This window comes from Rattus rattus, chromosome 6 (genome assembly GCF_011064425.1).
Source record: "Rattus rattus isolate New Zealand chromosome 6, Rrattus_CSIRO_v1, whole genome shotgun sequence".
Taxonomy (NCBI): Eukaryota; Metazoa; Chordata; class Mammalia; order Rodentia; family Muridae; genus Rattus; species Rattus rattus.
Window position 1 is genome coordinate 89,569,751 of NC_046159.1, and position 26,533 is coordinate 89,596,283.

The following is a 26,533-nucleotide window of genomic DNA, read 5'->3' on the forward strand; positions in this document are numbered from 1 at the left end:
TCATTACATTTTCTCTGTGTGTGATTGCTGTATGCTGGGGACACAGAGTATTTTCACATCTGTGTTGATGGATACTTCTCAACTCTCATTTTCTTCTTGTATTTGCATAGCTACAGCATTGATAAGTCCTCACCCTGCTTTTACTGACCCAAAGAATCCACCTGGAATGTGACTTTTAGGGAGTCAAATCTTGCCTTTCTACTGTTTACTTTAGGATCTAGCTAAATAATTGAAGCCTTCCAGGTGCGTTTCTCCTCTTGAAAGGAGAATAGTGGTAAGTGCAGTGCCAGCTCCATGATGTGGTCATGGGGTTAACTGAAAGAACCTAAGTACAGCTCTTAGTCTTGTGCTGGGTACATGGTAATTGCCTCATACATTCTCACTGCTGTGTTTTTTATTCTCTAGGTATTTTCTGTATATGTTGGAGGGGTACGTGTGTGCACAGGCACGTAGAGGCCAGAGGATAACCTTGGGCACTGTATTAGTCAGGGTTTTCTAAAGGAACAGAAGTGACGTATCAGACTGAGTTACAGAGTTACAGGGTATAGTTGAAGTAGTCCAACAATGGCTTTCTCACAACAGAAAGGCCAAGAATCCAGGAACTGTTCATTTTCTGGGAGTAGATATTTTAGAGAATCAATCAGGTGCTAGAGTCCTGGAGGATTCCCAGAGAGCTGCTGTCTTAGTTAGGGTTACCATGGTTGTGATAAAACAGCATGACCAAGGTAACTCATAAAAGAAATCAGTTAATTGGAGGCTTGGAGGCTTAGATTTTTCAAAACTTACTTTAATTGGGTTTCTTGAATGTTTCAACCTCCCTTCTAGCCCACCAACCAGGGGTAGTAGAAGATGGTTGGGTTTTACTGCTGTGAACAGACACCATGACCAAGGCAACTCTTTTAAAGGACAACATTTAATTCAAGCTGGCTTACAGGTCCAGAGGTTCAGTCCATTACCATCAAGGTGGGAGCATGGCAGCATCTAGGCAGGCACAGTGCAGGCAGAGCTGAGAGATCTGCATCTTCATCTGAAGGCTGGAGGAGAAGACTCACTTCCAGGCAGCTAGGAAGAGGGTCTTAAGCCCACGCCCACAGTGACACACCTACTGCAAAAAGACTACACCTCCTAATAGTGCTACTCCCTGGCCAAGCATATACAAACCTTCACAATGGTTAATAGGATAAGGGGGGGGGTGTTTTGGGGATTTGGCTCAGTGGTAGAGCTTGCCTAGGGAAGCATAAGGCCTGGGTTGGTCCCCAGCTCGAAAAAAGAACCAAAAAAAAAAAAAAAAAAAAAATAGGATAAGGGGGATGTGGACCTGTTTAGAAGTAGTTCTTTGGGACAATTCCATTCTTTGTTGTCAGGATATCAGCAATCCAGTCCAAAACATCAAACACGAACTAGTAGTGGCAGTCCAGTCCAATTGGCAAACACTAAACATGAATCAGTAGCATAAGTTCCATCCTGAAGAAACCCCAAGGCTCTGCTGAATCAACCCGAGTCCCCACAGAAGTGGCAACAAGCAGCCAGAACACCACGAGAGGTTCTTTGGCGCTTCTCCCTCTACAAAGTCATGGCAAGTGAAGATCAGTGAAGACCAGCAAAGCATCGCTAGGTGAACCAATGCAAGACTGATGTCGACTGTCTGTTGGGTTATACTTATACTCTTTCCATACATCCTCTTAAGTGTCTGCTTCAGCAAAACATCCTCTGATAAGAAAACATCACATGACCCAGTTGAGTCTCCAAAGAAACTAAAATTTTCCACTTCAGGGGCTTGCAAACTGTGTCATAGGGTTATTTCGTGAGCATCACAGCAGGGAGCTTGGTGGCAGCAGGCTGGCATGGCACTGGAGCACAGCTGGGAGCTCATATCTCACTTGCAGAAAGGGAGATCTGACCTGGTGTGGGCTTTTGAAACCTGAAACTCCTCCCCCGGTCACATGTCTTCTCCAACAAGGCCATACCTCTTAATACTCCTTAAACAATCCAGCAGTTGGGAACCAAATACTCAAATACATGAGCCAATGGGGGCCATTCTCATCCAAACCACCATAGTAGCTGGCCTTCAATTTATGTTGGAATCCCAAAGTAGTTCTAACCCCAGCAATGAACTGTCTCAACAGCAGGACGGATGAATTGGCCAGCAAGAACGCAGACAAGAAGTCAAAAAGCGAAATCTTCCTTTTTCTGTGTCCTTTGATATGGGCTGCCACCAGAAGGTGTGGCCCAAATTTAGGTCCCAATTCAAATACTCCAATCAAAAAAATCCCTCACAGGTGAGCAAGCTGGTTGGGTTCCAGACATAGTAAGATTGACAGCCAAGATGGCCATCCCAGGTGTCACTCATTGAGAGCCACCTGCCTTTTGTTTCCCTTCTGTTTGTAAAGCAGTGTCTCTCAGTGCCCTAGAACTTAACAAGTAGACTAAGCTGTCTGGTTAGTAGGCTCCAGGGAGCCATCTATCTCCCCAGTACTGGTATTACAAGTGTGTGCCACAGTGCACGCCTGCTATCTAGGTGGGCTGTGGGGGCTGTGCAAGGCAAGCTCTTAACCAGCCGAGTTATTGCCCTAGTTCTGTTGTTCTGATTTTTGAGACAAGGTCTCAACATGGAGCCCAGGCTGATCTTGAACTCACTAAGTATTTATTCCATGCTGGCCTTCTACTTAAAGGAGTCCTGCAGACTCATCGTCCCACATGCTTAATTATAGCAATGTGCCATGATGCTCAGCTCATTTTAACTGTTAGGATAACACTATCCCATAATCCTTTACATCTCTTAGCTAAATGCACCGGAAACACGACAGAAGGCCACATACATTCTGTCTCTAACTGGGTGTTTATTCTACCTCTGAAAAAAATTGCAAAATCCAATATTGGAGTCCAGGAGTTACCTCACAAACCACAGGAACACCGATCTTAGTCAGACAGGGATAGTTTATTGAGCCCCAGGACTGGTCGATCAGGGCTGCAGGCCAGACTTGGGAGCTAACTGCAATGTTGAGTTAAGATCCTATAGGCCTTTTAAGCCTGAAATCCACAAACATCTGTGCCAAGTTACTTTATCAGTCAGGATTTAGAGATACGGAACTTTCTTAGGAACATGTCTTTGTTGTACACTTATCACACTTTCAGTGGTTATGTTAGTCAACTGTGACAGATTTACCACATCTAACACTTCGTGTCTTAATTATCAACCAGGACATCCGTTAACCCATGTTCAAGTCTCTTTCTGTCAAGTAGGATGTCAGTTCCCAGGGAGGTCTGGAGAACCTTTTCTTTCTTTCTTTCTTTCTTTCTTTCTTTCTTTCTTTTCTTTTTTTTTTTGGGGGGGGGGGCTCTGTAAGGTTTTAATGCTCAGTTTTCACAAACACAAGTTTCTACCCAATTTTATAACATACAATAAAATGTTCTAATCTTTAAAACGTGTGTTATTCAACTATTCCTCATAGTCTTTTTCAATCTTTTAAAATCACTAGTTGTTCTCTACCTAAGTGATACTCTGCTTTATTCACATTTGAATTGCATGCCTTAAGAACAAAAAGTCCATGATCTTCTGGTTAACACAGTGTATTTATAAAATGAAAAGCTCTATCAAAATAGGTTTCACTGGGAAAATAAATAGAACAGACATGGATCTACCAAGGTTCACATTCACTTTGGCAGATGTCAGTGTGGGACAGTTCATGACAAGCACAGTTTGCCCTTAGCCCCCCGGAGCAGATCAGCTTCCAAGCTAACTGTTAAATTCTTTTACTGAGACTCGGTCATGTCGGTACCTGGTTCACTCCACATCACCTTCAGCCGTGCTCTGAGCACTGACAATTCTCTGACTAATGGTTGGAAGCTTGGTCAGAAGCGTCTGGAACACTGGTGGTGGAAGCGTCTGCTCTAACACTTGCAGCAACTGCTGAGGCCGTCCACGCACAGCAGCTGCGTCTGTCAGGTGGTCCACACCCTTCTCGTAGTTACTTTGTGCTAATAACTCCCCACCAAGCTGTAACTCTTTGAGGAAGAATTTCTGAACAGCCTCAGCATCTTTTAAATCAGGTAACGTGGAAAGCCCAGCTCTCTCCTTAGCGAGCTTCTGTTTCTTTCTTCGTTCTCAAAGCCTGTTCTTGAAGTTGGAGTCACTCCACCTTGTGCGGTCGAAGTAGATGCAGTACCGGACGAAGAGGGCACCGCACATGCCCGCGACGCTGGCGCTGTTTCGGCCAACGGTCTTCGCTCGACAGGGCCTGTGCCAGCCGAGGCAGCCTGCCTGGCACCGGTTGGCTCCAACCAATCAGAGGACACCAGCCGCTTGCTGCCGCCTGTCTGTCAGAAGTCTTATTTCAAGTAACCTTTTTTATATTGATGCAGGTGTTTCTCTTGTGTTGGGGTCCATCCCAGGGGCAGGTTATAAAAGCAAAAACCATAAAATCTTGTACATAGATGTGGGAAATGCTGCCTGGTAATTGGCTTGGTTAACTATACAAAGCAGTTCTAACTTCCGCTGTGATTGGTTTTCAAGAGCACAGAACATAATTACATACAGATTATGTAATAATAAATGGTTATATACAGAATATTTAATCAATCTGGGCATGCGTACTGGCTGGTTCTGTGTGTCAACTTGACACAAGCTGGAGTTATCACAGAAATGAGCCTCCCTTGAGGAAATGCATCCATGAGATCCAGCTGTAAGGCATTTTCTCCTTTAGTGATCAAGGATGGGAGGGCCCATTGTGGGTGGTGCTGTCCCTGGGCTGGTAGACCTGAGTTCTATAAGAAAGCAAGCTGAGCAAGCCAGGGGAAGCAAGTCAGTAAGTAACATCCCTCCATGGCCTCTGCATCAGCTCCTGCTTCCTGATCTGCTTGAGTTCCAGTCCTGACTTCCTTTGGTGATGAACAGCAATGTGGAAGTGTAAGCTGAATCAACCCTTTCCTCCCCAACTTGCTTCTTGGTCATGATGTTTGTGCAGGAATAGAAACCCTGACTAAGACAGCACGAGAAAGTTTCCTGGCAATACCAGAAACAACCCATGAGAAAAATTTCCTTATAATATTAGTTAACAGCACAAAATGGCAGGCTAGACAGGCTAGGTAATGCTACCCAGGCTTTTAACCTTCTTCTACCTAAACCTCAACAACACAAGGCAGCAAAAATGAAAACTGGCTTGGTATGGTGGTACGACTTTGATCCTACCACTGGGGAGGCACAAGCAGGCAGATCTGTGAGTTTGAGGCCAGCCTGGTCCACACAGTGAGCTCTAGGGCAGCCAAGGCGAACATAGTGAGACCCTATCTCTAAACAATCAAAATCCTCATCCCTTCAAACATTAGAAAAGGGCTGGGGGGAAATACCACCTCTTCAAGAAAACACTGCATTATCAAAATTAAGATATATGTTTATTTATTCTTTTTGAGTGTGTGATGGTTTGCATAAGCTTGGCCCAGGGAATGTCACTATTAGAAGGTGTGGCCTTGTTGGAGGGAGTGTGTAACTGTGAGGTGGGCTTGGACCCTCCTCCTAGCTGCCTGGGGATGCTCAGTCTGTCCCTGGCTTCTTTCCGAGGAAGATGTAGAACTCAGCTCCTCCTGCACCACACCTGCCTGGATGCTGTGATGCTGCCATGTTCCTGCCTTGATGATAATGGACTGAACCTCTGAACTTGTTAGCCAGCCCCAATTAAATGTTGTCCTTTATAAAACTCATGTTGGTCATGGTGTCTGTTCACAGCAATAACACCCTAACTGAGACAGAAGTTGGTACCAGGAGTGGGTTATTGATGTGAGGGCCTGATCATGCTTTTGTGTGGAGGAATGTGGATTTTTGGGACTTGGGATTTGGAAAACAGTGGAATGCTTTAAATGGAACTTAATGGGCTACCATAGTAGGAATTTGGAAGACTGTTACTGAAAGCAATTTGAATTATTTGAACCTGGCCCAGGGTGGTTCAGTGAAGAAGAATTTCAGTATGTGGCCTAGAGACTGTTCTTGTGGTATTTTGGGGAAAAACGTGGCTGCTTTTTGCCATTGTCCAAAGAGTGTGCCTGAGGTTAAGGTGAAGAGATTTAGATTAATTGCTTTGAAAAAGGAAGTCTCAAAACAGCCTGGTGTAAATTCTGTTGTGTGGTTACTAAAATTCACTCTTATGAAGAGCATTTTAATGAAAAAAGGGAAGTTGAAAAAGGAAAAACACAAAATATATGGTTCGAGTATTAAAGGGAAACCAGGAAGTGAAATGGAGCTGAATCCTGTGTTCAAGGATATTAAATTGAATTAAGGAAGTAATGACCTTGGGGCTAAATCCTACCCAGCTAAGTTAGCTCCAGGCAACTTAGCACAAACCTTTAATCCTGGGAGGCAAAGACAAGCAGATCTTTGAGTTCAAGACCAGCCTAGAACAGAGCAAGTTCTAGGTGAAGAAAAACTTAAATCCAGGTGTGGTGGTACACAGCTTGAATCCCAGGAGACGGCAGAGAGATCTCTAAATTCAAGGTCATTCTATAGAGCAAGGTCCAGGACAGCCAAGCTTAGGCAGTGAAGGAGTTAGAGAAGAGGAAGCGAGTGATAATGTAATAGAACAAGGGGGCCATGCTCCAGCTCCTGGGAGCAGCAGAACTCAGCAGCTTCAGCCATGTGTCTCTGGCTTTATAGTCAAGAGGAGAAGGAGACTACAGGGACAATTGATGCTGGTTAGCTGGAGCTAAGAAAGAGATCAGCATCACTGAGGTGAAATCTTCTGGGAAGGGTTCTCTGAGAGCACAGAGAAACTGTGTTCCAGAGATAGCCAAGGTTGTACCTCAGGCTGCAACTGTACTTGGTAATGTGTGAGAGTCACCCAGGTGGTACTGGCTTTGAAGACATGAAGAGGTCATGAAGAACAGCTGAGGCTGGGCACTGTGAGAGGCCGTGGAAGGCCATTGGTGAAGGTGCAGCCTCAGTTGCAGTTGACCGCCCAGAACTGAAGGGGTCATGCAAAAGAGTTGAGGCTTGACACCATGAAGAGAGCCTGTGAGAGGCTACTGGGGAAACCTAGTTGCAACAGAAGACCCCAGTGTATTGGAGGTGCTGGTACCATGGGAGGATCACCAAGAACAGCTGAGGCACTGGAGTGGATCAATCTGAGTGTTACAGAGGGCAGAGCTGGAGAAGTGAAGCCAGTACTTTGGAGGATCATGTGAGATCTCAGACATTGAAACAAGCTGTAACATTGAAGCTGCCTTAGAGACACAAAGATGTTAAAGATGCCAGAGCCCAGGGCTATCTGCTGAGGAAAGCTGCTAACAGGGAGCTCAGGAGAAAGAAATTTGTTGTAGTCGACAAAGATGAAAAAGGAGTTGAAGGTCTGAAGACCACTTTAACATCAGACATGGAAATGGCAGAGTTTGAAGTTTGCCCAGCTGGTTGCCTGTCTTTTTGTTTGTTTGTTTGTTTAAGATTTATTTATTTATTTTATGTGAGTACACTGTCACTGTCTTCAGACACACCAGAAGAGAAAATTGGATCCATTACAGATGGTTGTGAGCCACCATGTGGTTGCTGGGAATGAACTCAGGACCTCTGGAAGAGCAGTCAGTGCTCTTAACCGCTGAGCCATCCCTCCAGCCCTGGTTGCCTGTCTTAATTAGGGGATTATAGTTACGTGATTGGATGGATCTCAGAAGAGACTGAACTTTGGACTTTTAACATTGTTGATACTGATATAGACTATGGGGACTTTGGAAGTTGGACTTAATGTACTTTATTATGCTATGTTTAGGTATGGCCTCCATAGACTCATGAGTTTGAACAGGCCTATGGAGGCCAGGGAGTGGAATGTGCTGGTTTGCATATGCTTGGCCCAGGGAATGGCACTGTTAGAAGGTGTGGCCTGGTTGGAGGAAGTGTCACTGTGGGGAGTGGACTTGGAGACCCTCCTCCTAGCTGCCTGAAGATGCTCAGTCTTTTCCTGGCTTCTTTCAGGGAAGACGTAGAACTCAGTTCCTCCTGCACCATGCCTGCCTGGATGCTGCCATGCTCCTGCCTTGATGATAATGGACTGAACCGCTGAACCTGTAAGCCAGCCCCAATTAAATGTTGTCCTTTATAAAACTTACATTGGTCATGGTGTCTGCTCACAGCAGTAACACCCTAAGACAGAATGTTTCTTTGTTTTCAAGACAGGGTTTTTTGTGTAGCCCTGGCTATCCTGGAACTCACTCTGTAAACCAGGCTGGTCTAAAACTCACAAGAGCTCTCTGCCTCTGCCTCCCAAGTGCTGGGAGTAAAGGTGTGGCCACCACCACCACTCAGCTTATTTATTTATTCTTCTGAGGGCATTGGGACTGAAAGCATGCACCACCACACCCCATTAAGTGTTTGAGTCAGGGTCTAATGTGTCCCAAGCTGGCTCTAGCTAGCTCTGTAACAGGATAACCTTGAGCTCTGACCCTTTTCTGCCTTGGTGTGCCCAGCTAAAAACAGCTTGTTTTAAAAGTCAAGCCTGGGGTTGGGGATTTAGCTAGGCGGTAGAGCACTTCCTTCCCAAGCGAGCCCAAGGTCCTGGGTTCGGTCCCCAGCGCCAAAAAAAAAAAAAAAAAAAAAAAAAAAAAAAAAAAAAGTCAAGCCCGTTAAATAAATATTAATCGAAGTGGCAAATTTGATGCTGTTATTGCAAACTAAAAATGACAAGTTGATTAGTTACAACTGACAAAAACAAGCCGGGAGTGGTAACTCCTAGCTTAATCTGTCTGAGTTTAGTTCATCTCCAGGCCAGTTTGGTCTCCATAGTGAGTTCCAAGACAGCCAGGGCTATGTAGAAGGACCTGTGTCAAACAAACAAACAAACAAGAAAACACCTGTTAAAGAAATTTAGCATGCTGGAGAGATGATGGCTCAGTGGTTAGGAGCACTGATTGCTCTTCCAAAGGTCCTGAGTTCAAATCCCAGCGACCACCTGGTGGCTCACAACCATCTGTAATGAGATCTGATGCCTTCTTCTGGTGTGTCTGAAGACAGCTACTATATCTTGAACCTAAACTTTAATTGCTGGACCTTTGAAATCAGTCCCACTGTAGTGTAATTAATACCAACAAAGCATGATAAGAGTCTGGTGGAAGTCTTTTTCTCCGAGGTGCTGAGCATTATGGCTCTGCAGTGCTCAGCTGGAGACGCTAGCCCTCACCCCGGCTCTGATTTAGTGCATGGGTACACTGCAGGGAATAGCCACGTACAGGCAGTAGAAGGACTGTTTCCAGGACTCTGCTGATAGTACAGTCCAAAGTTCAAGGCCTACACACATCTTCCCTCTAAGGTCCCAATTATCTCCAGGTTTCTTACCATAGCAACCAGCAGCACTGCCACAGAAACTTAGGCTTGTGTTGCATGTTGGATAACTACAGAAGTCTGCATGTGCTCGGTAAAGACAGTTTTTACAACTATCTTTAAATAGTTCAGTTCTTCCCAGTTTCCTCCTCTGCCCACCCATCTTTGTTTCTTTTTTTTTTAATAAATCTTTTTATAACATGTATGTAGTTATACATGCGTTGTGCATGCATGAAGCTCTTCGACCACACTGTAGGAGGGAGGTCAGAGGACAACCTTAGGAGGTAGTTCTCTCCTTCCACCATGAAAGTCCTGGGAATGTGTCTCCGGTTCTCAGATTTGGTGGCTGGCACCTTCATCTGCAGAGCCATTTCACCAACCCAATATTTTTTAAAATCAGTTGATTGAGTCTGAGGGTGCTGTGACATCCAGATAGCCCAGGGCAAAGCACCACTCTGGGTTCCTTACCTGCAATGTTATACTAAACTCAACCGGGTTGTTTGAAGATAATGTATATAACAGCCCACAGTCACACTGTGGCAGCTCTTGAAGAGGACAAATATGCTTGCTGTCTTAGTTAGGATTTCCATTGCTGTGAAGAGACACTATAACCAAGGCAACTCTTTTTTTTTTTTTTCTTTTTTTTTTTCGGGGCTGGGGACCGAACCCAGAGCCTTGCGCTCGCTAGGCAAGCGCTCTACCACTGAGCTCAATCCCCAACCCCCCAAGGCAACTCTTATAAAACACATTTAATTGGGGCTGGCTTACACTTCAGAGGTTCAGCCCATTATCATCAAGGCAGGAAGCAGGGCAGCGTCCAGGCAGCCATGAGAAGCTGAGATGAGGCTCTACATCTTGTTCCAAGGCAAATGGGAGAAGACAATCCCTCAGGTAGGTAGGAGGAGGGTCTCAAAGCCCAGCCACACAGTGAGACAATTCCTCCAAGGCCACACCTCCTAACAGTGCCGCTCCCTGGGCCAAGCAAATTCAAACCACCACACGCGCTTTCTTCATTCATACAGTTTCCGTGCTATGCCAGTGCCATGTGCAGACAAGAGATGTCTCTCTCTGGAAGGTTACACTTAGGTAGGGAGCAAGTAAAAGGCAGAGATGCACAGTAAGACCTGTCTCAAATGAATAGGCAGATAGATAAATTGATGATTGACTGATTGATAGGTCGATGATAGACAGATACATAGAGAGATAGAGGTGTGTGTGTGTGTGTGTGTGTGTGTGTGTGTGTGTGTGTGTGTGTAAGAGAAAGAGGATGTACACATAAGACACAAGTGTCTTTGGAGGCCACAAGTATTGGATTCCTTGGAAGTGGAGTTTATAAGTAGATGTGAGCCACCTATTATGTGTGCTAGAAACTGAACTCCAGTCCTCTGCAAGAGATATAAGCACACGGGTTCGAGGGATTGAACATAGGTGCTTGGGCTCAGTGGCAAGTGCCTTTATCTGCTGAGTCAAGAGCCCAGACATCTGGTTCCTATTCTTGTGTTTACCATTTTCCTTCTAAATACTATCGAGAGTTACCTTCTAAAGATGGAAATCTGCACATATTCCCGTTCTCTTTAAAACTCCCCATTGAAGGCTGGAAAGAAGGCTCAACAGTTAATCGCACTCGCTGCTCTTGCAGAGGACTGGAGTTGGAGTCCCAGGTCCTATACATGGTAGATAACCACCTGTGACTCCAGTTCCAGGGGATCTGGTGCACTCCTCTGGCCCACGTGGGCTCTGGACATATGCACAGGTGCACAGATGTTCGTGCGGGCAAAATGCCTATACGCATAAAATAAAATTAATCTTAAAAAATAAGATATACCGTTGGTATATAATGCACATGCATAACACATATCACACACATATACCACACACACCACACACACATATACACCGTACATATACCACACTGTCTACCATACATAAACTCAAAGAATTGTTATTTATACCCTGAGCCTTGACTTTTCATTTTTTTTTGTTCTAGTATTCATTTCAGAGAGTTGATGATGGCCCCAGGGCCTCGGGTTCACCAGCTAAGCGTGGTGCTACTGAGCCACACCTCAGCCAGAGCTTGAATTTTGTAAATAGCTTATGTTACTATCACCCTGTTTTCTGCCTTTTCTATCCAGCCTCTAGTCCTTCACTTGATCATAGGAGAGGGAGTCAGCCTCTGATCCCCACCGCCCCCACTCCCAACCCCGCCCCCAGGCTCCTCCTGCTGTGTAGGGACAAAGCCCAAGAGATCTTGCTCAGGAATCCATGGGGTTTCCAACTGCAGTCTTGTGTTCCTTATCTCTAAGCTACCCATTGTTTCAGTTTGCAAGACTCCTCCAGTCAGACCTTTGCCACTTCCTGCCTCACTCAAAAGGGAATTTTTGTTAAAGCCCCAAAGCCTATTCCAGGTTTCCAGGGCCCTGGTGCACCAGGAAGTGAAGTGTCCCTACCCAGTTTTTCCAGTCAGGGCTAAAAAGGCTGGGCAGGGCTCAGCTTGGGCAAATTATATCACAAGAGCCCCACTATACACTTAAGTAAAGGTTCTTACCTTGCAAGTCCGGGGCATCCTCATGGGTCAGCAAGATGACTCAACTTACCAGAAAGATAGTTAAAGGTACTTGCCACCAAACCTGATGACCGCATTCAATCCCTTGAATCCTCTTGATAGAAGAGAACTGATTCTCATGATGCACATCACGGAGTTCATGCACACACACATACATACATATACAATTAATTAAGTTAATTGATAATGTTTTGGTGGTAATGGCTTTTCCTTTGGTTTTCTCAAGTAAATAAAGTTTTCAGTTTTTTTCCGAGACAATGTTTCTCAAACAAACAAACAAACAAACAAACAAACAAATGTGTTTTGTTGGTGGTGGGTTTTCTTTTGGTTTTCTGAGACAGGGTTTTTCTGTGTAACCCTGGCTGTCCTAGAACTCACTCTGTAGATCAGGCTGGCCTCGAACTCACCAGGATTCATCTGCCTCTGCCTCTGTGTTTTAAAATGAGTATCTGGCACACCCTTGCCAGAGGAGGGTTTTCGGCTGGTTGGCTGGGTCGGCTTGTTTGTTTTCTATCAAGCACAATTTTCTGGCAAATTTCTTTCTTTTTGTTTTGTTTTGTTTTGAGACAGGGTTTTTGTAGATCAGGCTGACCTGGAACTCACAGAGATCCACTAGCCTCTGCCTCCTGAAAGCTATAAGGAACACAAGAGTCTCTCTGGAATAGCTTGGCTCCTGCCAGTGCCGGGACCCTTACAACATGATGACGCTCAGAATGATTTCAGCGAGGGCAAAACAGCGCCCTCTTCTGGAAAGATGTCCTGGGACATCCCCTTCGGCTCTGAGCTACAAAGGCTGAAAAATTCTAAGGAATAACGAGCTCAAGCTAGAGCAATGCACTGAAGCTGGAGTTTGAAATGGCAGAAGATGTTCCAGGCCACCACCCTCATGGGACAGAGCCATGGGAGTCCAGCGGCAGGTTTCCTTAAAGCTAAATGTCTTAGGGTTACAATTGCTCTGATGAAACTTAATGGCCAAAGCAGCTTGGGGAGGAAAGAGTTTATTTGACTTAGGATTCCACAGCACTGTTCATGATCAAAGGAAGCCAAGAAGGAACCTGGAGGCCGGAGATGATGCAGAGGCCGTGGAATGGTGCCATTTACTGAAGTGCTCCTCATGGCTCAGCCTGCTTTCTTACAGAACCCAGGACCATCGGTCCACCCTACTCAGTGGGCTGGGCCTCGTCCATTAATCACTAATTAAGAAAATGCCCTCCAGGCTGGCCTACAGCCTGGCGTATAGAGCCATGGTCTCAGTTGAGCCTCCCCTTCACTCAGTTGCCTTCAGTCTGTGACAGTTGACGTAAAACTATCCAGCTCACTAAGGTCCTTTTCGACCAGGCCACCAGAAGCAGCTTCAGAGGTAAGATGAATCCGACCAGTTGATCCCTTTCCTTTTTTCTCTAATCTTTTTCCCTAATCTTTTTCTCTTCGGAGTTTAAGCTCTCTAACAAGGGCTCTAAAGAATTAAAATTTATCCAGAAAGCCCCAGGCTGGAGCTCTGGAGCAAGCCAGAGGTGGCGCTATCCCCCAGGGTAACCGCTTACCGGGACTGGTAATTTACCTCACGGCTGAGCCTGCGCACTGCCCCGCGCTCCCTTCATTTTTTAGAAATCACAATGCTGCTGCAAACAATGTAGAAAGAAGCTGGGGGCTCTTGTTTCCCTAGTTCTAGCCAAAAATTTAAATACAAACCCTCTTTCTCTACTAATTCCCATCTCCAGTTTTCCAATAAAGTAACAAGCATTCTCTGCTTAGGAAGAAAATGGTGACCCAAGGGAGCGCCCAGACTCCTTCAGACTTCACAGTTTCTTCCATGGAAGCAACACACAGCTCTCACCAACGGGAGACAGTGAGTTTATGCCGAAAGCAGTGACAATGCCAAACATGGTAGGTTTTCACAATTACAGAACAGGGCAGCCATAAATGTGCTTCTCGAAATTAGTGAGACCATCAGGCAAGAAGATTATAATATGGCGGAGGGGTCTCTGTCATGCTTTGAGATGCTATCTGTGGCTATTCTTGGCTTTGGGATTGGTGAGTAGTAGTGATCTAATACACCCCACCACATTTCAAGTGACACACAGGTCACACACAGCTATGCAAGGGGATCAAAGATTGTTCAAGATAATTTGTCTCTGAATCTGCGACAACTCTCCACAATCCTGAGGTTCTAATCAGTCAGCTCTGTAGAATCAATAACGTAGGCTCCTCCAAATCCCCTTTCTGGGAAATTCAGTTCATACTGGGAGGTAGACAGACAGTGAAGCTGTATTTAACTTAAACGCTGGGACTGGCCCCCACGCTCCATGAACCACTAAGGCAGTATAAAGTTTAAGGGTATTTGCCTGGAGATGAAGCTCAGTTGGTGGGTGCTTGCCTCACATGCAGGATGCCAGGGGTTTGTTTCCTGCACTACATAAACTGGGCGTGGTGGCGCGTGCCTTTAATCTCAACCCTCAGACAGAGGCAGGCTGATTTCTGTGAGTTTGAGCTTAACCTGGGGTATATAGTGAGTTCTAAAGGCTGCACAGTGACACTTGGTTTCAAAGAAAAAAAGGGTCTCACAGAATCACGTAAAGAGGTCTAAGGTCCCCGCTGCTCTGGATGAAACTGTGTGGAGTAGGATCTAAACTCTGCTGTTGTATATTCCTTCTGGGTAATTGCAGTAGGCGGCCAGACATGAGAACCATCAATTTAGCTGACTGTGGGGCTAATGTCTATAATCCTGAGGCAGGACAGAAAGACAGGGGAAATTAAGGGAACTCAGGAGGGGAGGAGGGAGGCTGGTTGAAAACTCTCAGCAACCAGGACCAAAGAACACGGCACAGTGGTCAGCACCAGCTGCCCGCCCAAAATAGATGCAATACCTCTTTCTGTGTGGGATTAGTTTTTTTTTTTTTTTTTTTTTTTTTTTTTTCGAGCTGGGGACCAACCCAGGGCCTTGCGCTTACTAGGCAAGCGCTCTACCACTGAGCTAAATCCCCAACCCCCGTGGGATTAGTTTCAAATAGCAATGCTAGATTAGCCAGAGCCTGTGTGACCCCGAAGAAGACCATACTGCTTTCTCTCTTCCTGTCTCCCACCCAACCTCAAAAGCAAGATTAAACCCTCACTTACAATAAAGAATAAAAAAAAAAACCAGAAAACTAACAAATGTGCTCTTTAACCTCATAGGCCTTCTAACCTAGGGCTTTACCTCATAGTCCCTAACACCATCCCTGCCAATCAGAAACCCACAACTGCTTCCTGCAGGAACTATGTGTCAAGAATCTGTCTTCTCCTGAGTAGGGGGATCTTGGGAAGGGGGCTCATCTGGCTGCTGCAGGAGTCAGGGTAGAGCTGTACTTTAGCCTAGCACATGGAAGCCACTGATAATCCTGACACTGGAGAGCCTGGGGCAGGATTCAGCAGATGAGAGGTAAAGGCAGGAGGCTGTCTTGATTTTGAGGCTAGCCTGGGCTACGGAGTGAGAGCCAACCTAAAATAAGTAAACAAACAAATAGGTCTATGGAAACAGCTAAGCCAGTAGGGTGCTTTCCACGTACCCTGAGTTGGATCCCCAGCACCTGAGTTTTGTTTTTTGTTTTTTTAAAAACAAACCAGACATGGTAGAATGCACCTGGAGTCCCAGATCCAGAGAGATGGGGAAGGTGGATGGATCCCTGGCTCTCAGCAGCCTAGCATAGCAAGTTTCAGGCTAATGAGAAACCCTGTGTGGAAAACAAAACAAGGGGCTAGAGACAGAGCTTAGTGGTTAAGAGCCCTGGTTGCTCTTCAGAGGGCGACCCAGGTTTGATTCCCGCGCCCGCATGGCAGCTCACAATCATCTGTAACTCTAGTCCCAAAGGGTCCAGTGCCCCTCTGGCCTCCAAGGACACTGCATGCACACGTACACAAACACACAAACACACATAAACATTTAAAAACCAACACCTCTGAGGTCAATCCCTGCTTTCCACAACATGCACACACCTGCAAATGTACTTATACCCTCACTGTACCCCCATACATACAAACAATAAAAGAAATATTAAATTATCATGTGTTGAATAATATATGACAAACATTTTAATGTTTATGTTTAAAACAAAACTATGTATGACATAATTAAAGTTGTATAAAGTACCTATGAAATCACACACATACACACATATTCTACAGAACTCTACATACATGAGGCAGGAGAGATGATTCAGCAGTTAAGAACACATAAAATTGAAATAAATTAATTTTCCAAAAGTCAAACACAGAAGCCAGGTACGGCACCTGATGGCCCATGCCTTTAATCCCAGAGGGAGGTGGATTTGTGTTGATTTTGAGGCCTGCCTGGTCTATACAATGAGTTCTAGACCATTGTTATTACCTAGTGAGACCCTGTGTTACCTAGTGAGACTCTGTCTCAAAGAAGTGAAGGGGAATAAAAAGGAAAGCCCCACCAAAAGCAAAGAAAACAAACAAAAATACCTGGTCTACTAGGTCCAACATGGATCCCCAGTGGCAGTGCCTATGACCATGTCCTACAGGGAAGCATTCTGACTGGGTAAACAGAATCGTTATTGGGAAAATGGAAGCTCAAACTCAGCTTTCCTCTCAAAAGCCAGATTTCTACTTAGCAAGAAAATCCAATACCTCCTTTATCTGCCCACACTCCTGTGCCGTCCTCTTGAGGGCATCTAGTTCTGGATTAAAGGATTAATATGACCAGCCTGTATCAGCTCAAAGAGCTCACCTGCCCGAGCTCTCCCTCTGGCTGTCAGATAAAACCTGCCTGCCGTCCCTAACAAGTTGCTCTCCTCTGTTCTCAGAGGCAGCCCCAGTTTGTTCCCCCAGTGAACCGTTTTTTTTTTTTGTTTGTTTGTTTTTGTTTTTGAGAGAGGGTTTTCCTGTGTAGACTTGGCTGTCCTGGAACTCACTCTGTAGACCATGGTAGCCTCGAACTCACAGATCCTCCTACCTCTGCTTCCTGAGTGTTGAAATTAAAGGCATGTACTGTTGTTGCCACCCAGCCCCAGTAAACTCTTTTTCCTCCCCAAGTGGTCCAGTTTGCTGGTCTCCCTGTAGCCTTTCCTTGTAGGGTAGCTGTAGAGTTGATGTGAGACCAGGCTTCCATTTTGTTGCTTTGTGCTTTAGTTTCCAAACGTCTGTGTTGAAGGTTTTGCTTCTAGCTCTTAGGGTATGGATGGTGGTAGAACAGAAACAGACAAGCACAGAAGACAATTTCATGCCCCAGGACCCTCATTTTGTTTTGAGTTGTGTACCCTTATCCCCTGTAGAAATGCATGTAAAAGAACAGTTAATCCCCAACCTCTTTTTTTGTTTTAAAATTTTGTTGTCGTCGTTGTCGTCGTTGTCGTCGTCGTCGTCGTCATCATCATCATCATCATCGAAAGGGTCTCGCTATGTACGTAGCCTGGGCTGGTCTGCATGTGTAGATCAGGCTGGGTTTGAACTCTGAGATCCCGCTGCCTCTGCCTCCCAAGTGCTGGGATTAAAGACATGCACCATCATGCCAAGCCAACTTGATTTTCATTGTATGCGTATGAGTTTTCATGCCTGTATTTATGTCTAATTGGTGCACATGCATGCCTGGTGCCTACGCAGACTAGAAAGGGGCACCAAACCACCTGGAACCAGATTTACAGATGGTTGTGGGGTACCAAATGGGTGCTGGGAATCAAACCCGGGTTCTTTGCGTTAGATTTCTGAAGCAGCACTGAGAAACAGTAAGCAGAAAGAGACAGTCAACTGTAATCCTACAGGAAACCTGTTTTATGACCCACTGAGGCACTCGAGCAGTCTGTGGTGCTTTTAACCACTGAGCCATCTCCCTACCACACCCCATTCCCAGCCTCTCTCTTTTCCTCTTTCATGAACTGGCTGAAGTAAAGGGTATTGCTCTGCCCTGTCATCGTATGCCCCCAGGCCCAAAACAAGAACCAACCCCTCTAAAACTGTGAGCTAGAATACACTTTCCAGCATGCATATTGTGGTTCACAAGAGTTGTACGGTGTTCACCAGAGAATGCTTAGACATGGGTTTAAGCCAATAGAAGGTCTCATTAGTCACCTGGTGACTACGCTGGGTATTGAGGATCCCAGTGTAGCCCCTAGTCTTTCTCAGGAAAAGCCAAGGGTTGGCGTATTTCAGTTAAGAACAGTTAGCCAGACTACAGAAGCCAAAAAGCAAGGTTAATACAGTTAGAGACTGTCTTAGTTAGGGTTTCCATTGCATGAAGAGACACCATGACCAAGGCAACTCTTATAAAAGACAACATTTATTTGGGGCTGGCTTACAGGTTCAGAGGTTCAGTCAATTATCATCAAGGCAGGAAGCATGGCAGCACCCAGGCAGGCATAGCGTTGGAGGAGCTGAGAGTTCTACATCTTGTTCTGAAGGCAAACAGAAGACTGTCTCCCACACGGCTAGGAAGAGAATCTCAAAGCCCACCACTACAGTGACACACTTCCTCCAACAAGGCCACGCCTTCAACATAGCCACACCTCCTAATATTGCCACTCCCTGGGCTACACATTTTCAAATTACCACAGAGACTTTCCCAGAAAGTTTTGGCAAGCAGTGCTGTTTATATGCTGAGTTTTATGACCTGCATAGCACTTCCAACATGGAGTCAGATGTGCTAAGCTGTAGGAGCCTCCTAAGGGCCTGGGGCTCTTACAACAACCACCTGCACACACTTCATTCATTCATATATGTTTTCCATGCATTCATGTCTCTGCACCATGTGATTTGGATGCCTGGTGCCCAGGGAAGGTATCAGATTTCCTAGGACTGGTGTTAGAGATAATTGTCTGTCACCTGTGGACTCAGGAAATTAAACCCGGGCACTCGAGGAAGAGCAGCCAGTGCTCTCAATCACTGAGCTATCTCTCCAGCCCCAACCTTAGATTTCTAATCCTCCTTGCTACCTCCCAGGTGCTAGGGTTACAACAATATCATGTTCTATTCGTGCAGGACTAGGGATTGAACTGAAGACTTTGTGAATGCGAAACAAGCACCCTCCTTGCCACCCTAGCTATACCCCCAGACTCAGAGTTTACAAAGGACGCTTTTTGGTGTTGTTGTTGTTGTTGTTTTGAGTTTCTGATGCTCTTAAAGCATATTTTTTAGGTAATAATATCTTCTCCAGGGTCATGGCTTTGACTGCATTCATTTAGGTTCTCTTTAATCCCTTGCCTATCTTCTATTTGATTTACTGTCAGGTTCTCTATTTTGCTATTTTTAATGATATTGCCCACATTGGCGGAAATGAATATATTCCAAAGAGACACTTGTGCCATCAGACTATTGAAAGAAAGGACCCTCAAGAATTAAACTCTCCCTGGAAATCTCCTGCTGGGAGCAGCCAGAGCAGAAGCTTATCTCCTGTGAAATCTTTTAGAATTTATCAGATGACCTTGCGGGCGAGACTGGTAAATTAGTAGGCAAGAATCATGCACTTTGCCGGGCTGTTTAGTTATGCATGCTTCTTACTTTCTATTTAAACCCTACCCTCACATCAGGACCAGGCCCTGCGTCCACACTTCCCCATACCTTCCGACACTTGCACCCCAGCCCTGTGCAGGTCTTGTACGTGTACTCATAGCTGCTGTGAGTTGGTGAATGTAGCAGCCATGACGTGGACAGAAAACAGCATTCACAACACTCCAGCCTTGTTATTAACACTTCCATCCCCGTCTCCCTCTCTCTCTCTCTCCCTGGATGGATGAAGCTCTCATCTACTTCTCCAGTGCCTGCCATGTACACTGCCATGATCCCTGACATGATGGCGATGGACTCACCCCTGACACAGTAAGTAAGCCTCCAGCTAAACGCTTTCTTTTCTAAGAGTTTCGAGGTCTCTGCAAGCATTGGAGCTGGCAGAGGAACGATCCAGACGAAGTAAGAAGTTCAGCACAACTCAGCTGGTGCTGGTTGAAACTTCTGGAGTCTGACACCAGACCAGTTAATTTCAGACATATTTAAATCCACTACAGTTTTGGAAAAGTTCGTTATCAATGATCCCAATCCCATGTGCCCAATAAAGCTTAAGGCATGACTACAGAACACTTTTGCAAAGTATTTGTGATGTGTGCCGTGAACATGGGTTCAATACCTTAAGGATCTTACTCTTGCTGGTGAGCTCACCGATACAAACAGCTTCTTGTTTGTAAGATCTGAGGTCACCGGGCCACAAAGCAAATGTGGCATCTCACCGAAGGATGGGTTCTATTGATGACAGACAAAGCCCAAGGAGGATAAAGGTCTAAGGAGGGAGAGTCTGGGATAAACGCTCTGGGGGATTTGGGCGAGGCCTGGTCCTACAGGTAGCAAGGGTCACCAAGCCATTAGCGATCCACCCCAGCCTTCCTGGTAGTAAACGGGTATACATCCCCTCTGTTGAGGAGACGACTTGCGTGAGTAACATTCCTGGTTTCACCAGTGCTTATCCGTAAGCCCCTGTGTGCTCTACAAGAGGTGCCTTGGTCATGGTGTCTCTTAACAGCAGTAGAGCATCCACTAAGACATTTTGAGAGATGTGTGTGTGTGTGTGTGTGTGTGTGTGAGAGAGAGAGAGAGAGAGAGAGAGAGAGAGAGAGAGAGAGAGAGAGAGAGAGATTGTAGTATTTAGCTTTAATTGCCAGCTTGGTGCAGCATAGAATCATCTGGGAACAGAATCTCACTGAAAGGTTTTCCACACTGAGCTGATCTGGAGGAACGTCTGGGGGAGGTTGTCTTGCTTGGATTATTGATGTGGGAAGACCCGGCCTAAATTGGGTGCTCCTTGTGGCAGCATCCCAGGTGAAAGGACCCAGAAGAGAAGCATTATGGTATTTCTTCTCTTGGCCTTCATTCTTGCTGGTGAGCTCACTGATACAAACAGCTTCTGGCTTCCAACTTGGACAGAAAACCGGTGGTGCTCCAGGAATTCCTCAGGCCTTTGGTGTGTCAAACTGGGACGACTGAGACCCCCAGTCTTGTTGGCAACTACTGGATTCTGTCTCTTCAGTGGGAAATAGCCATTGCTGGACTAACCCTATTGTGTTGAAGGAGGAAATAAAGAAAACAAAATGAAAGGAGAAAACAACTGTAGAGACCACCGGGAGGGACCGGTTACTTACAGCAATCTGGGGAGACAGATTGCCTGTAATTATCATGTTTTACAAGACAGGAAAATGCCCTAACCTCAGCACTCTATGCTTCTGTAACCATGCCTGACTGCAAGAGATTCCTCGTTTTGGTCTTAGACCTGTAGCCCCTCTAAGGCTGATGGGAGTTTCCAATGATGAAGTACTTAAAAATAGTGCTGAAAAGGCTATACATACTGAGATGAATGAATGAATGAGTGAATGAATGAATGAATGGAAACACCCTCTGTGCAGTTGTTCAGAGCTTCAGAGACAACTCCACTGAGCTGTGGATGTAACAAACTATTCCTGATCCTCCACTCCGTTTCTGCTGCCTGCTTCAGTGCAGAGACTTTCCTGCTGAGGTTTCCGGTAAGGGCATAAGACGATCTGATACCTTCTCATTCAATATACATTCTCGTTGTCAGTTCTGCTTCTCTAGAGAACCCTAACGGGAACCTAACCCTTGGCTGGATGACAACGATGTTCCCCTTAGGGCAAGAATTCGTCCACTAGTCACTACTCTCAGGACTTTGACTAGTCAGGAGTCTCTGCAGTAATGGCCACTGTCCAGGAGGCTTTCCTGACCAAAACTCATGGCAACACCATCTGTAGCCACGGACAGTTTTGATGGATACAACATATCTAGGTAAGAGAACAATCGTGGGACCTGCCCCACTAGGGTCGTGACCTCCCCAGCCATGGGGTAAGGTATATCTTTTCACTCTCAAAAAATGTTTTTTTAAGATTTAATTTTTTTTTAATGTATGTGTATATGTCTGTGTCCTGTGTCCTGTGGGGTGTGTGTGTGTGTGTGTGTGTGTGTGTGTGTGTGTGTGTGTGTGTGTTCTCAAAGAGGTCAGGAGATGGCACCATGTTCCCTGGATCTGGATTAAAGGTAATTTCACTGAGTCATCTCCGTAACCTCCATATTTTCACTTTTTAAAAATTACACTTAGTAGCTTAGTGGGGTGGCTCATGCCTTTAATCTCAACACTTGGGAAGCTGAGCCAGGCTGATCTCTACGAGTCTGAGGTTAGCCTGGTCAACAGTGAGTTCTAGGACAGACAGACAGTGGACTCAAAGGCTTCATGGTTGTTCAATAGGAATGACCCCTATAGACTCATGTGTTTGAATACTTGGCCACAGGAAGGGGCACTATTAGGAGGTGTGGCTTTGTTGGAGGAAGTGCATCCCTGTGGGGGAGGACTTTGGGGTCTCCTGTGCTCAAGCTCTGCCCAGTATGGCACACGGTTTCCTTCTGCTGCCTGTGGACCGAGATGTAGAACTCTCAGCTCCTCCAGCACCATGTCTGCCTGAATGCTGCCCATGCTTCCTACCATGATACTAATGCAGTGAACCTCAGAAATGGTAAGCCAGCCCCAATTAAATGATATGCGTTGTCATGGTCATGGTGTCTCTTCACAGCCCTAAAACTCCAGCAAAGACAGACTCTATTCAAAAAACAAAGCAAACAATTTACATTTATTCAGTGTGTGTGTGTGTGTGTATGTATGTATGTATGTATGTATGTATGTATGTATGTATGTATGTATGTCTGTGTCTGTGTGTGCTTGGCCATGAGGATGTGTGTGCCCATAAGATTGTGTGTATGTGGGCTCTGGAGATCTAACTCAGGTCCTCAGTCCTAACCCTATACCAAAGTCCAAGACAACCTTGAATTATTTTTATCTTTTATCTATGACTCTCAGCAGGTGCGCTATGTCATGTGGTGTGGGACCCCTCCCAGCTTGGCCCCTTGGAGCCTATAAGGTCAAAGAATTCCCTTTGTTTCTCAGGAACACAAGTAATCTCCCTTTAGGACCAGTCTTGATGGCTTTAACTGTAGAAACAACTTTTTCTGAAAATGCCCTCTACTTCAGAAACTGAGCCTTTGCTAGACTTCGAAACCAAGTTCATCATGTACCTTGGGCTCACTTAATGCTGTGTTCCCAATCTGTCTTCTTACTGTGTATTCTGTCTAATTTCAACTTGCAGTTAAGAAAATAATATAACCAACCTTCCTATGCATTTTACTTGTGTGTCTTTTGGTTTTTTTTTTTTTTTTTTTTTTTTTTTTTCGGAGCTGGGGACCCCAGGGCCTTGCGCCCTAGGCAAGCGCTCTACCACTGAGCTAAATCCCCAACCCCTACTTGTGTGTCTTAATTGGGGTCACTGTTGCAATGAAGGCCTGGCCCAAAGCAACTTTGGAAGGAAAGGAATTATTCTGGCTCACATATGCTAATCACAGTCCATTGAGGGAAGTCCTGGCAGGAATTCAATCCAGGCAGAATCCTGGAGGCAGGAGCTGATGCAGAGGCCTTGAAGGAATGCTGCTTACTGGCTTGCTCTTTATAGCTTGCTCAGCCTGGTTTCTTATTGAACCCCGGATCACCAGCCCAAATGTGGCATCACCCACAATGACTAGGCACACCCACATCAATCACTAATTAAAAAAATGCTCTTCGGGTTTGCCTACAGCTCCATCTGATAGTGGTTCCCTCCTCTTAGGTGACTCTGGTTTGTGCCAAGTTGACATAGAACCAGAGAGCCCATGGTGTAATCTCTTTTTACAACTGGTAAACCATAATTTACTAGCCTTAATCTTAAACTATGTAGTCTTCCATGCCCCTGGTCTAGAATAGTGTGTGTGTGTGTGTGTGTGTGTGTGTGTGTGTGTGTGTGTGTGTGTGTGTTGAGGTAATCACTTGCTGAAAGTAACCAACAGATTGAAAGTAACCTTAGGACACTTATTCACTATAAATGTAGGGAGTAGCCTGTGGATAGTTTAGTAACATCTGTTAGCTGTTCTGGGTCAGTTAACACTGTTAAAGGCTTTTGTAGAAAGTACCCCTCATTCCTTTCCCACACCTTGTTCTCTGTGACATTCAGTGATTAGGTAGCAGAACCTGAAGTGGAAGTTTCTGGATATGTCATGGGACACAGTCTCATGTGGTGTTCTGCTAAGGCAAGACCCATGGGAGGACACATGATGTTTAGAGAAAGTATAAACAGGACTGAACAGACAGTGAAGATGAGCTTGCATAGCTAGCTTTGCAAAGCTTTGCTGGTCTCAAGTCTTTGTCTTCGCTGATCTTCACTTCCTTGAGAGAGATGAGACAGAGAACTTCTGGCATCTGAGCTGACTCTGGTCGCTCGCTCCCACTGACCAGTGCTGATTTGTTGGAGGCCTGGCTGTTTCCACTGGATTGTGCCACCGATGCCGATTCATGCTTGATATTCTGACACCACTAAACAAACAGAGATTGAAACTGCCCTAAGGCACTACTTCTAAACAGGTCCACATCCCCTTGTTCTGTTCACCATCTTTTCCCCCCTACCTTTGGATGCTGGGCTAGAAGGGGGGATTGAAGCATTTGAGAACCATTATTAAAAGTGGGTCTTGAAAAATCTAAGCCTACAAAAACCTTTTGTTAGTGACAGACAGACAGACATAAGGTGCACACTGACACAAACTACAGGCAGATGACACAGGGAGAGAAGTGGAGAACTCAAATTTGGGTTCATTCTTGATCTAGTACACTCTAAAGATGGAGACTTCTTTTTTTTTTTTAAAGTAAATTAAAATTTTTATTTGTGTGTGAGTGCACCACATACACAGCCTATCAAGAACAACCTGTACAGCCAGTTCTATCAGTGGGTTCCAGGGATCCTACTTGGCTTATCAAGCTTGGTGGCAAGCACCTTTATCTCTGCTAAGCCACTTTGCCAGCCCAATAAAGTATATTTTTAAGAGGCTACAGATTGATTATGAGATGGAGACTTCTTTTTCCATTCTCTCTCTCTCTCTCTCTCTCTCTCTCTCTCTCTCTCTCTCTCTCTCTCTCTTCTTTGGTTTGGTGGGGAAGAAAGGTTCAAGAAAGCCCTGGCTGTCCTGGAACTTCTTTGTATACCAGGCCAGCCTCAAACTCACAGAAATCCACCTACCTCTGCCTCCTGAGTACTGGGATTGAAGGCAAATGCTGCCATGCACAGCTCCTGCTTTTATGAGAAAGGTCTCATGCAGCCCAAGTTGGCTTCAAATTTATACAAATCCTGGTCTATGTATGGCTCACATGTGTAAGCACAGCTTTCGAGAGGGTGTGGTGGTTTGAATAGGTTTGGCCCTATGGACTCATGTGTTTGAATGCTTGGCCTCTAGGGAGTGGCACTATTAGGAGGTGTGGCCTTGTTGGAGGAAGTGTGTCACTGTGGAGGCGGGCTTTGAGGTCTCCTATGCTCAAGCTGCACCCAGTGTAACACACAGTCTTCTACCACCTGAGGATCAGGATGTAGAATTCTCGGCTCCTCCAGCACCATGTCTGCCTGTGTACCACCATTCTTCAGCCATGATGATAATGGATTAAACCTCTGAAATTGTAAGCCATCCCGAATCAAATATTTTCCTTTATAAGAGTTGCTGTGGTCATGGTGTCTCTTCACAGTAATGAAATCCTAACTAAGACAGAGAGTGAGGCAGAAAAATTACAGTTTTGAGTATAGTTTAGTATACATGATGAGTTTCAGGTCAGCCTGTACTCATAGTGTGAGGCCCTGTCTCATAATAAACAAACAAACAAACAAACAAACCACTAACAACAACCAGGAAAATAAGAGCTCTGTGTGGTGGCTGATGCCCAATACTCAGAAAACTGAGGCAGAAGGATCATTGTGAGTTCTAGGTCAGCCTGGAATACTGTGAAATCTTATCTTTATAACAATATGAGGGGAAACTGTTGTGTTAGAAATGCAGCCTGTGTCCGGACAGACCACACCAGGCCAATACAGTACCATGTGAGAGAGGTTTGTTGTGGGGGAAGGGGCAAAGGGGACACCCGACCTGGTTGCTTTAAAGATGGCTGGCTATGTGTACCCCCTGGAACTAGCTCACAATTGCCACTTACAGCCTCTCTGGTGGTACTGTCAATTAACCTCACCTCACCTTTTGTCAGCTGCCCTGACTCTGATGTTGCCATGACTCCATACCTTTTCGCTATCCCTCGTTTTGGTGTGGCAAACTGTTTTAAGACATCTGGGACATGTTCTGTAGGAACACTAAGCTCCCTAGACTGCAGTAGAACCACAACCCTTGATACCTCATCTCTGTCGCAATGCCCTGCGATCTAAAGCACATCAATTCCTTGCAGCACTCAGGTATATCATCACCTACCGCTAGCTGGTCAGGAGTTTGCACGTTGGCGTTCCTTTTCCCTGAACTAGGGGTAACCCAGGGAAATGAGTCCTTGCCGATCCCAGCTGTAGATATGATAGCTGCCCAACATAAGAGGGCAGTTCAGCTCATGCCACTCTTGGTCGCTGCAGGAATAGCCATAGGTGCTGGCACTGGGATTGCAGGAATAACGACTTTCATGACGCAATATAATGAGTTCTTCCAAGCTTAGCACAGGTTTTCAAAAAATGTCTGAAACCATGCTTACAGAAACAGATCGATTCTTTGGTAGCTGTGGTGCTTCAGAACCAATGGGGGCTGGATTTCCTGAAAGCTAAAGATGGTGGTCTTTGCTTGTTCCTCCAAGAATGCTGTTTCTATGT

General features: G+C 45.5%; 1 pseudogene; it reads right to left on the reverse strand.

The window, feature by feature from the left end:
- Positions 1-3,784: 3,784 nt before the first annotated feature.
- Positions 3,785-9,354, reverse strand: LOC116904376 (annotated as a pseudogene).
- Positions 9,355-26,533: the final 17,179 nt, after the last annotated feature.